We start from the raw sequence: 14,884 nt of genomic DNA on the forward strand, positions 1-14,884 counted from the left end.
TGGAGAGGACTCAGGCACCGTCTCCCCCTCTACAAGGACTGACCGCAAGGCGTGACACACTTGAGCGTATCGGAAGAACTCCGTGCTCCCTAGCTCATACTCCTTCTGCAGCTCCTCGAATGACTTCACCCTACCCTTAACCAAAAGGTCTCCAACCCTGGATATACCGATCAGGTCCCATTTCTCAAACCCTTTTGTATGCCAAAGCTTGCCCAGAATATCGGAGTCAAACAACGGGGTGGCAAGGGTAAGCTTACCCTTCCAGCCCAGTGAGTCCGTCGCCACCTTCCACACGTGCACGGCCACCCTGGTGGGCCCCGTAAGGGTTAAGTCCAACGACTTCGAGTACAACGCTCTGTGGTAATTACCCCCGCGCAGCAACCACCGGTCCATGGCGTAGCCGGGGCTCAGCGCCGGACCATAGACACCATGGTTAATCGCGCTCAACTGAGTGGCCCAATAGTAACGTCGAATGTCTGGAAGCGCAATACCCCCGTCATACCACGGAAGCGTCAACTTAGCAATCGCTATGCACGGTCGCCCTTCCCACAATAGCACGCGCTGGAGGCTTTCGACCTCCCGGAAATAACTGGCCGGGACCAAGTCAAGGGTATTCTGCAAGGCATAAAGGAAACGGGGAAGTGACATCATTTTAAACAGGGCGGCGCGGCCAAGGAGGGAAAGCGGCAACCGCCGCCAGCCCGCCACGTCCCGCCGCAAGGGAGGGAGCAAGTTTCTCTCGTATCGTAAAGTGGGGTCAGTGGAAATATAGATCCCTAAATACAAAAAGCCCTGCCGGGCGATCTGGATCGAGCAGTTGCGCGGGACGGGCGGGACATCACCACACAGGACATACAAGTATGACTTTCCCCAATTAATAACAAGACCAGAATTCCTACCGAAAGAAGTCAAGACGTCACAAACCACTATGAGAGATTTCTTAGGCGAGGTGAGGTATAACAGAATATCGTCGGCGTAAAGCGAAATACGGTCCTCGTGGTCAGGCGACCATCGAATCCCACGTATATCCCGGTGCCATCGTATCCACGCCGCCAGCGGTTCGAGAGCAAGGGCGAACAACAACGGCGACAGGGGACAGCCCTGCCGGGTGCCCCTCCCAAGCTCGAACGGTGTCGACGCCCGCCCGTTCACCACGACGCTAGCAAGGGGCCCCTCATAAAGCAACCTCACCCAGCCTACAAAGCCAGGCCCGAAGCCGAACTTGGCTAGCACAGCCCACAGGTACGCCCACTCCACCGTATCGAAAGCCATCGTGGCATCGAGGGCCGCCACTATGGCCGGCTCTCGCATCGTGCCCGTCCTAGCAATCACTCCATGGAGGCGTCTAAGATTCAGTGCAGTGTTACGGTGCGGAATAAAGCCCGACTGGTCCGGGTGGATCAAATCTCCAAGCACCCGGACCAGGCGGTTAGCAAGGATCTTGGCAAGGATTTTCGGCTCGGCGTTGAGAAGTGATATCGGCCGATAGGAACCACACTTATCCCGGGGCTTACCGTCTTTGTGTATTACCACAATCGTCGCCAGTCGTTGATCTAGCGGAAGAAACCCATTCACCCGCACCTCCACGAACATGGCGCGCAGGTGAGGAGCAAACTTATCCGGACGAAGCTTATACAACTCAATCGGCAAACCATTTGGGCCCGAGGCCTTACCCGATCGCAACGCACGGATAGCACACGCTACTTCGTCAACAGTTATATCTCCATCGAGGTCATCCCTATCTATGGCAGAAAGGCAGGGCAGAGCAATATCACGCAGAAGGTCGCACGAGTCCTCAGTCGGCCTATCCGAAACCGAGGTGTATACCGTACGAAAATAGTCCGAGAAACACTGGACTATATCGTCGGGGTCAGCGACAACCTCTCCCCCATCCATCGACAACTCCGGCACCACTCGATTAACGCGCTCTTTTTTATCCAACCACGCCAGCAGTTTCCCGGCCTTATCACCAACATCGTACAATCGACCCTGCTGCTCCCTACTGAGGGTCTTGGCAGCGTTCGTCACCAGATCCCTGTATTCCAATTGCTTCAAGCTCAAATTATGCAGTGTGGCCGCTGCAACCTCCTCCTCCAAGGCCACGTCTAAAGCCGCAATCTCGTCCTCAACTTGTGTCACCTCGGCGTCTCTCCGCCGCTTGGCGGCCACTACCAAGGAAAGGGCCTCCCCTCTCAATACGGTCTTAAACGCTTCCCACAAGGACACCGCAGATTCAACTGAACCCTGATTATCCTGAAAATAGTGATCAACTGCCTTCAGCAACGCACTGCGCAGCTTGCGGTCACGAAAGTACCAGGGGTTAATGGGAGCCACCCTGCCCCCCACTACCCGGCCAATATCCAGACGGGCCCACACTGGCGAGTGATCGGATATACCCCGTGCCATGTGCCTAGCCTCAGATACCAATGAGGCATGCGCAGCCAGAGTGAGCAAGTAATCAATCCGAGAGAGACTACCGTGGGCCCCGGAGTGAAAGGTATATTGTCTCTGAGTGGGGTGCCGTAGCCTCCAACAGTCTACCAGGCCAAAGGTATCTATAAAGTCGGGAAGCCACTTCTGGGCCCCCCCGGTGTCCCTGGGCGGGTACCTATCGAACAATCCAGATCCACCCGCATTGAAGTCTCCTCCCACCACCAGCATCCCCTCAGGGAGTTCCAACAAGGCCTTGCCCAGATCAGCAAACGTGGAGGCCTGCAGGGCAGGAGGGACATAAACAGAAACCAATACCAACGTTCTGCCCTCCCACCTCCCCGCCACAGCCACAAAGCGCCCCCTATCAGCAGCAATGGTGAAGTCAACCTTGCAATTTTTATGCATTTCTTTGAGGTTAGTAGAAATTGAGGCTCTTGAAGATCAAATTAATGTTGCTTATACTTGGTATTTTGAGTGCTATTTTTTTAATTTGATAAATGTAAATTGTTTAGCGCCTAATCGTGGTAAAACATATAAAGAATTATATCTGTGATACAAAATTGTTATGTTCTTCAAGATATGTGACTCAGTGCTCTGAATTCTGACTTATGTTGTATCTGGCTGTGATGAAAAATTAAATTTTTAATAGGAATTATAGTAAATGTCATGGTAGAAATCAATCCAATTTTGTTGTATGAGTTCTGTCAATTACAATATATGCTTATTTAATGTATGAGTTTGAATTTGATATGTATGAAAAATATTGTACAACAGTTTTTGTATATATAATCATAACACTTAAGAAGAAATTACACTTCTGTTATTTTGTTATACTACCCCAAAGAAGATGCGAAATTTGCACTGTAACCTCCTGTTGGTTGTCTTGAGCTACCTTATTAGTCCTAAGCTGTTCTTCTGTGGAAGGATATGGGATATGTCTACTGAATTTCGCAGTGAAAATGAACATGTGACTGATTATTTGTTAAAGACAGAATAAGAAGAATGTTTGTTGTCATTGCTGACATAAAAACGTTAATGGATTTTTAAAGATCTATGTAACCATATGAATGAATATGTACGTGTCTTATGGTTTCTTGATGATATACTGTCTAAATAAACTGTATACCTGTTTTTTTATGAAACTTTATTCTTTATTGAGTTGAAATGGATACTTAATAGGACTCAAAACCAGTATTAATACCATATATTGAGTCTCATTATTGAACTTTAACAGGCTGGTTTTGGGACATCAGAGCAGGTGCATTTGTTGCCTTCTGCAGGGCAGTGAAAGCACCGTTTAGCTTCCCACAAAAACACTAATTGTAATAATTTTAACTGGTAGATGAGGCAACCTTGACGTGGTTCCCCTAACTCAGAGGTTTTCAAAGTGAAGGGGAGTGGATGGGATAATCACAGGTGCAGGGATCATGAGATCATTTCAAGGGTGTTTCTCCATAGTTTGTAAGCCACACAAAATGTGGGATTTACAAAAAAGCAACAACATCAAACAAGAACAAAATCGACCACAAACCCTATTGCCCATAATTGGAGTGCTGTGGGCCCCAATGCACTCCAGCTGCTAACTTAATGATGGATGTGGCCCTGAGAAGCAGGCTATTTCCTCTTCTTTCACTCCTTCCCCACCATGTCTCACCATCACTCAATCTCAAAACAAGTCGTCTTTTTCTGAAAGCAAATGAGCTACTGTATGCTGCCCCCTTTTCTTTGCACCAAGGGTGCCCTCTGCCCTAATGCTAGCAAGGAAAATAGGCCCTCATGCCCAATTTCTATTGTAAAACATTCATAATTGTGGTTCAGTAGGCCTCTTGGCAAAAGTGTCACTGCACTTGTTTCACTAATGATAGCTGCTGCCTTGCTGTCACCTCTGACCTTTCTTAACAACATGGGATCTCACACCAACCCTCTCCCTCCCATCCATCATCACCCTTTCCTTCTCATTTCTCTGATTCCCAAATCAAGGTGTCGCTTCTGTTTAATTTTTCGCCTCCCATGGGTCATTGCTCGAAGGCTCAAAGAAACACTGGCACAGGAAGTATGCTCTAGACCTCTTATGCAGCTGCAGCATCAATAATACGTGCAGCTCTGCAAAGCAGGCTGTCTACTCTGCAAACTCAACTGGGCCATTACTTCTAGGCCAGATGCCTAAAGCAGGCCTGCTGAAAAAAATAACCACACAAATAGCACATTTTAAACCCCCCACTTCTGTTGCTTGGGCCCTGTTCCATGCTGAACAATGGTGCCCTGGGCCCTAATGCTAGCAAGGAAAATGCACCCCATCTTCTTTTTCATACTAAGACTGCCATAACTGAGATCTAGTGCCCACTCAAGGAGTATGTGTGTGTGGGGGTGTGCTCCAGTGCTACAAAACAGATAGAGAAGCGAAGACGAAACATGCCTTCACCAAGGTGTTCGCTACCTGAAAGAAATGTAAATATGTGCAATGGTTGGAGCCAGTGTAGGCTTTAATTGATAGTCGCTCAGTTTCATGGTGACAAATATTTATTCTTTTTGAGAGGTAATATATGTGTCCATTAAAAGGAGTGCACCCTTTTATTGGGCATATATAAAAATATTTTCATTAGATCTAGTCTGGATTCTTATCACTAAAATGTGCATTTTTAAAGTAGTTTGGTTGTTTGGATCTTAAACAGTGTTTTGCATCAAAGATAAAGACCAGAGGTGCACCACATTTATAATGTTTACATAAGGTGAAAATATATCCACAAAATTCCAGAATCTGAAAGAAATCTTCTCTTTATTATTGCTTCGTATGTGTACAGAAAAAAACAAAAAGAAAACACTTTTTGGCCACAGCGTTTCTACAGAGTGCACACAGTAAGATATACATCCCTTCATAGAACTTTGGTAGATAACGGTCTAGGTGCGACATTCTTCCGTGGTATACTGCCTATTGCTTCTTCATATCAGTGTTTTGCAGCAGTCTGTGTTATACAGTGTAATACAATTCTCGAACAATGACATTCACAGTGCTTTCTGTCACAGACTGGGACCTCGTAGCACTATAAACAGTCACTTTTCCTCACTGGACCAATCAGGATTCAATTCTGTGACTCTGTAGTCAAACACGAAGACATCTGCAGTGATCACGTTATCTAACTGAGGTTTCATTAGGTAAAAGAGTATATTTCCTTTTGATTAGTTTAACTTTCATTTAGTTTTCATTTGAGGTATGTGCATGTTTATTTCAAAAATTTAATTTACATCTTTAAAAATAGAACATAAATGAGCTATTACGGTTTACAAAATGTAATGTACAGAGTCTCAGATGCGAAGATGTATTTTGTATGACAAACCAGATTTCTCTACCTGCATAACCTCAAAGTCCTTTGGCAATGGTCACTGTGGTGGTGCAGTAATTGTGTGCAGGACAAGTGACCATCATATCTGTAAATGTCCAAAAGAGCATACTAGGTCAAAAATGCCAACAATTTACCACACTCCTGCCTGCGCTCTCCACACTTGAAAACAAAATCTGATACGTTGAGCACATTATCCTCATGAGCTCCAAAATACAAAAATGCAGCTGTAAGTCCTGTGAGATTGTCTTTGTACAAAGTTTATTTTCCACAAAAAATAACAAACTCTGTTTGTTGGGCATCGCAACACGTAGTTCTTAAAAACTTGATCCAAACTCCTTTTCAGTAACAGCTTATAAAGCATACAAAGTATTTTGGTTTGGTAGCAAGTGTTCACATTCCTCAAAGTGTGCAATGGCTATATAAAAAGCATATTCTCTCGATAAAACCTGCTTTAATCCAAGACATTCTATATTAGTGAGTGACAGCCTATCCTATTCCCCTAGTCACTGGTCAGATTGCAGCCAAACATCTCCCGTGATGCATAGGTCATGTACAGGAAGCCATCTTCATCCTTGTGATCCCGACACACTTCTGACATTGAGAGAAACACAGACGGTAAGGTCTTGTAGTTCACCATAAGGTAAAAAGACTGTGTTGTGGATAATCCCATTCAGCATCAAACAATGGTCTTACATTTCATCATGGTCAGCTCTTCGGGAACAAGAAATGTCCTTTTGTCCAATACTAACAAGTTCTTTTCCCTTTGATACCTTTTGACGACCACCAGCCCTTTAGATGAAAACGTTCTGTTCATATCACCCACCTCACCTTTCCGCGTTGCTAAACACTTCCACTGTTTAAACTGGATTGAGTTTTAGTTTCTCTGCAGGCTTTCCATTCCTTCCCCTGACAGGTTTATGCTGCTGCAGCACTACATTATGCCCTCAAGGCATAGTTGACAGTTTATGGATGATTTTTCCTCAAGGTGTGCTTGTGTCTTTGTATGCAGTTATTTGAAAGTGAACAGAAAACAATGAAATGCAATTTTGTTTTCTTTTTAGCCATGTCTTTGACACTGGCTTCACACTCACTCGCCTCCTCAGTGCCACGTGGTAGTACCATCCTCTCACTTTTTGATGTCGTTTAACTGCTGCATGTAAATGAAGACAGCCTAGAACCGCGCCTTTCGTGCTTCCATACTGTCTTTATGCACATGTAATTGAAGACCTATTTGCGTCCCCCTGGCAGCAAATTCACAGCCCCCCAAGGGGGTGAGCCCCACAGTTTGAAGACCTCTGCCCTAACCTTTTGCCTTCAGACCTCCTGCTTTTGCTAACTTCGTTTTTTTTGCTGGCCTTATAACTCTGCACACTTTACCACTGCTAACCAGAGCTTGTGTTCTTTCCTTCAAACACGTTAGATTGGCATATACCCAATGGCATATTTAATTTACTTGTAAGTCCTAAATATGGTGGCACTACCTGTGTCCAGGACCTGTAAATTAAGTGCTATTAAGTAGGCCTGTAGCACTGATTGTGCCATCCACTTCAGTAGCACTTTAAACATCTCTTAGGCATGGCATTGCAGCCTATGTGTTCAGTTTAAACTGCCATTTTTACTTGGCAAATAAAACTTTTGCCAGGCCCAATCCTTTATTTTTAATGCACATAAGTCACCCTTAGGGCATGCCCTGGCCCGCCCAGAGGGTAGAGTAGAGTGTATTTAAAAAGTTGTTCATGTACTTTTAAGCTTTTCATGTCCTGGTAGGGGAAAATTAATTTTTCACTACTGTGAGGCCTAAACTCTCATAGGGTAACATTGGAATTACCTCACTGCATTGTATAAGTGCAAGTTCCAAGTGAGAACAGGTATTTAGTTCATGTTTGGTGTCTTTGGAATTGTAATGAAAATCCTAACTTATGGTGAAGTTGATTCTAAATTACAATTTTGAAAACGCCACATTTAGAAAGTTGGCATTTTACTGCCTCAGCCATTTGGTAACTGCAGACTGTCTCTGAGTCACATGATTGGGTGTAGTTGACAATTGGGCTTTGTGTATTCTTACTACACAGCCATAAACAATGGGGAGCTTAGGTGTGACAACATGGGTCATCAGTGGCAGGATGGGAGGGAGGAGCTGGAGCCAGACCCACTTACACTTAAATAGTCTATGTCCTGACTCCACTCCACACAAAGGGCTGCATACCCCCTGTTATTAGTTGGGAGCCAGGAACTTTGAACTTTAAAAGCAGGCCTCTAGAAACTTCTCCTCACTTCAAATGCACAACTGGATATAAATACTGGACCAACACTAACTCTTCAGTTCTGGACCTGTGGATACTCTGCCAGAAAGAAGTATTGCTGTGCTGCTTAAAGGACTGCTACTCTGCTGAACTGCTGCTCTGAGGAGCTGCTATTCTGCTGTGCTGCCCTGCTGTCCTCTTGCCTGGGTGAGAAGGACTGGAGCTGCATCTCTTGAACCCAGAGTGACTCCAAGGGTTAGTTTGCTGGTCTGTTGAGCTGAAGCCTCAGGGACCCAACAGGTTTCCAACAATTGTGCACCTGCACCTGGACTCAGCCATCTGTGAAACTTACCTGCCAAGTGGTTCCACCCTAGTCCTGAACCCTTGCAAGTGGGCTTCAGTTGTTCTTCTATCCTCTGTGGATCCAGCAGAACTGATACATCTCCTTTGCAGCATAACCCCAAGTAGAACAGATGCATTGCTGCTGCTGCATAGAGTGGACCAGTCGCAAAGACCTACATCACGGGCCACAGCCCACAACCCCTTTGGAACCATCACTGATTGACACATCATCTGTGCAGGCCCTTAAATACCTCATCGACAGAAGCTTTGACGACAATGCCAATCTTGCAGCAACTCGGATCCAACGCATTTCCCCAACTGAGGCCCCATCCTCAAAGTCGGGCTTTGCATTGCAAGCCCAGTCGACGGGCTGTTCGATGACGATACAGGTCCTCGCATCGCAGCATCACTGCATCTCAGTATGGATACATTGCTTTGGTTGAGCAATGTATCTTCAATGCAAATCCTCACTACTCTATGCAAACCAGGATTTAAGGTACTCTGTTCAGTGGGCCTAACTCGGTTCCTGTAGCCTACCTTTGCTCCATCATGGTTGGCCTGAACTTGTGACTTATGCCTGGTGCAGTGCAACCAGATATCCACAATCGGTGTTTTGATCTATTTTCAGGAAAATCTTTAAAATTGCATATCTCCAGTTCTACTGATTGGATTTTTGTCATTTTGGTCTTATTTTATTTACTAAAGAAAGTTCTATTGTTCTAAGTTGGTGTGATGTTTTCACTCTCTTACTGTTTGAATTGTTGCGCAAATACTTTACACATTGTCTCTAAGTTAAACCTGACTGCTCTATGACAAGCTACCAGAAGTTTAATCAGAGATTAATTTAGGGTTGGTTGGTGCCTCACCCTGACAAGGATTGGGGTTGCTGCTTAGCCAGCAACAAGCAACTCAGTTTCTTAAAATTTACCTTTAACTATCTGTTTGGAAGCATCTACTTCATCACTCATTGGCATGAGAATGGTTTCTTCATGTACTCGGGGAGGCTGATGACAATACATTTTTGTCAGTTTTGCCACAGATAAAGCAACATGTGGTATTAGCTGTGGTCAAGCCAAGCTGCGAGAGGTAAATATGTTGCAACATAGGGGTCACGTTTCTTAGGCCCTCATTCTTAAGGGGATATAGGAAAAGCATTTTGGTTTTACATTGAAGACTGCATCTGATCCACCAGACTCTCGTGTGAGATGTGGCAGGACAAAAAGTGTGGGTCATCCAGACTCAATCTATGGTCGTGGTGATCTGTTTATAGACTGCTGGGTCTCAAAAGAGTTTCTGTCATGTACCCATTATAAGGTGAGGAACAGACTTGTTAAGAAGAAACAAGGACTGTGAAGGTAGTAAACGATCCATCAAAATGTTCAACTTCACATATGTATAAGGTAAATAAGTTCCAAAGGCTCTCCCACCTACTGAACAACTGTTGTGAAAAACGAAACCTCTTCTGAGACATGGCAGCAGTGTAGGAAATGTCCCTTTTGGGAGCAGTATCTAGGCCACTGAGATTTTGTAAGTCCTAATAAAGGGTGGCATTAGTGTTATAAGGAAGCAGGAGGTGATCAACTTCTGAGTCATCATTTTCTATGAGTCTGTCTCTGCACTCCTTGCCCTCCATAGCAATGGCATATCAATCTGAGCTACAAATCTCCTGTAAACTATTGAACCATTGGGTCTTGGTGAGAGGTTTGCATAGAGGTTAATCACTAAAGTAAGCCCTAACATTTTCCCTTGTCACACAGATATTTCCAACGGGTGCCGGAATTGGCTCCATGATTGGTTTCACCATGGACTTGAGGACAGTGCTGAGGGAGGCCCCAAACAATTGAGGGATATGGCCTTGCTTGATTTCAAGTTCACTTTCGGTGCTAAGGGCTGAGCCCTTGAAAGCACAGTATCGATGGGTGGTGTCAGAGCTGCCCCTTTGGGAGTGCCCCAGAAGGTCTCAGGACCACCCTGAAAAGATGTAGAAGAGCTAGCTTGAACACCTCAACAAGAACAGTATCAGACCAAGCATGAAGAAACTCTAGCATCAGCTTCTTAGGCACTTCTAGTATCAGTTAAGTTCATTGTGACTCTGAACAATCCCTGGACCAAGACCACTTTCTCCTTTCTGTGGCTTTTTTTGAGCAAGTACTTTTAATTACAAATTTTCCTGAAAAGAGACTTACCTTTCAGAGGGGAGTCTGCTTTGGGGACTCTCTGCAAGTCTTAGCCAAAAACAGCATGGTCACCCACATCCAGGTGGCCTTTGGATGCATGGAGACTCAAGCATTTCAGACCACAATATTGTGCCGCGACCCCAGACACCAAATGCATTTGTCATGAATATCTGAAAAGAACATCGTCTTGCTGCATTATCTGCAAGGCTTGAGACTAATCCAGTGGAAACCTAACAGTTTTCCCAACTCTAAATGGGGAAGGTGAGCAAGCAATCCGGTGGACAGAGTAACGTAACTCTCCATTCAAAGAAACCAAAGTGCCTCTTCTGGTTACAGGTGGGTCTCTTTTAAACAGGTAATAGTAGACCCTCTCTCTGGCGTTCCTTAGAGCATTTACATTTCAGTGAATTAAACATAATGCCATAACTCAACAAAGGAAAAGAGCCTCGTTTTCACTTGCCGGTTCATTTTTTATGAAGAACCATCTATCACATGCTTCCCAAGCACACTGCCTTCTTTCATATCTAAAAAATCTTAAACTGTTCCTACAGGATCTAGGCTGTAAATCTTGTGCCTTATCACTCAACATATGTACTTGCATAGTGCTACTTTGAAGCACAGTCACATTTTTGCTACACATTTATCCAGTGTTTGTACCTGTACATGTACTCCAAACCTAGGAACTGTTGCTTAAACCCTTCAATTATTGCTCTAGTTCCCACAAAGGAATGTTGGGGTTATCATGCAATATTTCCTCCATTGTAGATGCTCAGTGGGTCCTACTTGGTAACTTCAATTTGTACAAGCAAGTTTTGAAGAAAAATCACTTGCCCGCTTTACGCCAACGTTTTCATAACACAAGATCAGCAAAACTTGACCAACTGAAAATGATAAGTTGTAAGTGAAGTAAATTATTGAACCCTGCTATAGGTGCAATTAGTGATCGAAGCCAGACACAAAATGAAACTTGCATGAAGGGATAACATTTAGGGATTCGTTTTGAGTCCTGCGGTGATCCAAATGTTGAGCAATAACTGTGTGTGCATCCCAATTTACATTACAACTAGGGCACAAATTGTCCACCTTTTACCACCCTGTGGTATGGTGTTAACTGGGTGAACTATTGCTCCAAATACCGAGAGCTTGACAATGAGGACATTTAATCGACCAGCATCTTTTGGATATGCATTCCAGCTCTGCAGATATTCTTAACTAATTGTGAATGTAGGAGACCAACGTCAGAGATTCAAGTGAACACAAAATACAGAAAATTTGTATAAAGAAACAAAGGTAGAAGTTGGACAAGGAGGCAGACGAAAATAGGAATAAGATAGTAGAAATCAAAAAAGCAATCGAACGGAGGACAAGAATGAGAGAGACCATATAAAGAGAAATTCCTCAGAAAAGTGAGAGTGCAGATTGGACTACCTTTACAGTCTTTTCTGACTATCTCTGCAAATTCTCGATAGTGGTTTGTGGTCTACTTGGAAGACTTTCAGTAAATGTAAACACGAAATAAATTTGCAACCGACACCAAGAAGTGATGCAATTGTTTCCAAATCCTTTATTGGCAGAAATAATCGAGTTATCATGACCTCACCAAACACATCACAGAATAACACAAGGAAAGGGAGAGGGGGTGAGAATGAGGCAAACCAGTTTCACAGTTTCTGCAGTTCCAAATGAATAACGTTCAGTGAAAGCTCTCCTTAAAGTGTACAAAAATTTATAAATGTTTACTGTACAGAATTTACAGAGTGACACCATCCCACCCAGACCCCCTTCCCCTGGTTGCATCAGCTTAATTCATTGACCTTTCTTGCAACCTAGCTCTGCAAAAACCCACCCAAAAAGAGTAACCCCAAATCAAAATAGAAAAATGCCCCAAAATCCCATTTCTTCTGCAACAGTCATTACCAACGCCAACGTGAACAAAGCAACATTCGCCCCATCTATACAGGTTTTACACTTTGTTTTTTATATATATATACATATATATTTATATATATACGGTATGTATATAAAACTGTTAACTGCGTCATTTACAGAGAGGGATAAGAAAGGCTCTTGCAATGGACACAAAGTTCATAGGCTTTTTTTGCCTAAATGATAAGGCATGTTGTGAAACGAATGGATGGGCATGTGCACGGTATAGTGGGGCCTGATCAGCGGCTGTAAAACAAATGTAAGCATAGAGTAATGAGGCAGGAAGCACAGAGCAAACAGAGTGCGAGAGAGGTGAAAGACAGCCCTAATATCCCACAATCAATCTTGCCTCTGCCCTACAGCCAGCAGCAAGTTGGGCTCAAGGTAACTATCGTGAGTGACACCAATCACCAGGGCTTGCAAAAAGGAGCCTGATCATGCCTTGCTTTGGAGATTGAAACAGGGTAGACTAAAGAGTTGAGGTGTGCAGAATTCCTGTAACTTACTTCTGCGTAAATATGCAAAACTCTAAACAAATTAAGAGAAATTACACGAAAGGCAAAACTGGCGTTTTGCGCTATATTTTACCGCAAAATGCATCCTCACGTCCAATACGTGTGTATTTTGGGCATGAGCACTCATTTTGTGCTAAAAAATAGTGCACAAACACGAGCATCACCCAAAACAGCCCCTTGTGTTCCTGCGGTTCGCATTGTTCCTGTGCTCCTGCACTAAAATTACGCCATGTGGTGTAATGGAATAATTTTGAGAATTTCACATAACAAGTGTAACGAAACAAGAAGATGGGCTAATTCTTTGCACTAAATCATGGGATTAATTCTGCACGCCTGTATCGGTTTTCCATATTTTATGGTTAAATGACTTTACACTTTATTGAGTGGTACTCAAGTGATCTAAGTAGGAGACTCTGATGTTCTTTCCCGGTAACTAGCTTTGGCAAAATAGCTGAAGTGCATTTTTAGCAGGGCATGAGTGAGTACAGAGTCAGTAATCACCTCAGTAGTTGGACACACGAGTTTACTTCTATCAGGATCATGTGACCAAAGTGGAGGTTTTATTAGAATGTAGCATGTGTAGGTTTGCTGTATCCTTTATGAAATAGCTCAACCAGGTCTTCTCAAGTTTCCAGTGAGGAAGGGTTTGCACTGAAAAATATGTGACGTAGCACGCACCCATGGTGCTCAGACGAAAGCCTAGGGGCGGAAAAGACCCAAGGTTTGCACTTTTACCCAGAATGCACAGCAGATTGAGCAGATCTTGTGGCGCCGAGGAGTGTGAGGGGTAATACCGGATGTCGTGCTCATCACAGGAAGAGACTTCACGTTTGACACTGAATGAGACCTTATGTATGAAAACTAAACATCTGCTTATGTACTCCAATTCACCTATGGAAGGAAGAATGAAAAACAAATTAAAACCTAAATCAACTTAGAGACAGCCTAATGCGTATTAGAATGCAGATACAATTTGGCCTTGGTGTTGCTTGCACATTAGTGACAGACAACACTGTGGGTATGGTGTCATCTCTGAACATCATGAGCAATACTCTACACTAGTTTTCATCAGGACACACTTTTTCTAAACACAACTGTATATTTATTGTATGATCCCTGCTTTGCTCCCTAACCTCATTAGTCCATTTCAGATCACCATAAGGAATTTATGCTAGGAACTGATTTTGAATTCTATAATACACGGTGCCTGCCAGTATATGACGCCAGATCATAAGAGAAGCTGGAGGGAAACATTTCTTTTGTGAGTAGCATTGCAGTGCAATGCTACACACACACACATTTCTGAATTCAACAAGGGAATTCACTATTCCAATCGAGTCCTAGCGAGCACCTGCAAACCTGAATTTACGGAAATTATCTATGAGATCTGTGGTTTCTTCTACTTCCCCTTCAGCAGCTAGTCTGGCACACCACTCTCGGACACAGCAAAGTTACATCACCAAATGCCCCATGCGCTGAAGAGGAGAGACACACAGGCGTATGTTTCCCTGTGTCATTTGTCATCATTTCTTAAATAGAGGTTAGAGAAGCTCACTCACACGTTCATGGTGTAAATCAGTCACTTATGGAGACGGCACTTGACAGCTCGGAAGGCCTGGAAGCATGTGGGCAGTAATATTAGCACCGGCGCCCTTCTAACGTGCCCGTGATCCAAACTGGTTAAATCTGCCCAGATGCTGGTGAATCTAGGTCTATTTCTGGGTACTCGGCACACGAGACGAGATCTGCGATCTGAGATCACGGGTTGGAAGGTTGACTGTCACTATCTGCACATGAAGCCCGTCTTTACCGGGTTATTTATCGTACTTCAACTTTAGAAAGAGTGGAGAGTTACATCTTAAGAGGGCAGGCTTTCACCCAAAGCCAGAGTTGGCATGCTGGAATTC

General features: G+C 44.1%; 1 pseudogene; it reads right to left on the reverse strand.

Annotated features, from left to right (window-relative positions):
* Positions 1–6,273: 6,273 nt before the first annotated feature.
* On the reverse strand, positions 6,274–6,672 carry LOC146784120 (microtubule-associated protein 1 light chain 3 gamma pseudogene; annotated as a pseudogene).
* Between the last annotated feature and the right edge of the window lie 8,212 nt (positions 6,673–14,884).

This window comes from Triturus cristatus, chromosome 11, assembly GCF_964204655.1.
Source record: "Triturus cristatus chromosome 11, aTriCri1.1, whole genome shotgun sequence".
In the NCBI taxonomy this organism is placed as follows: domain Eukaryota; kingdom Metazoa; phylum Chordata; class Amphibia; order Caudata; family Salamandridae; genus Triturus; species Triturus cristatus.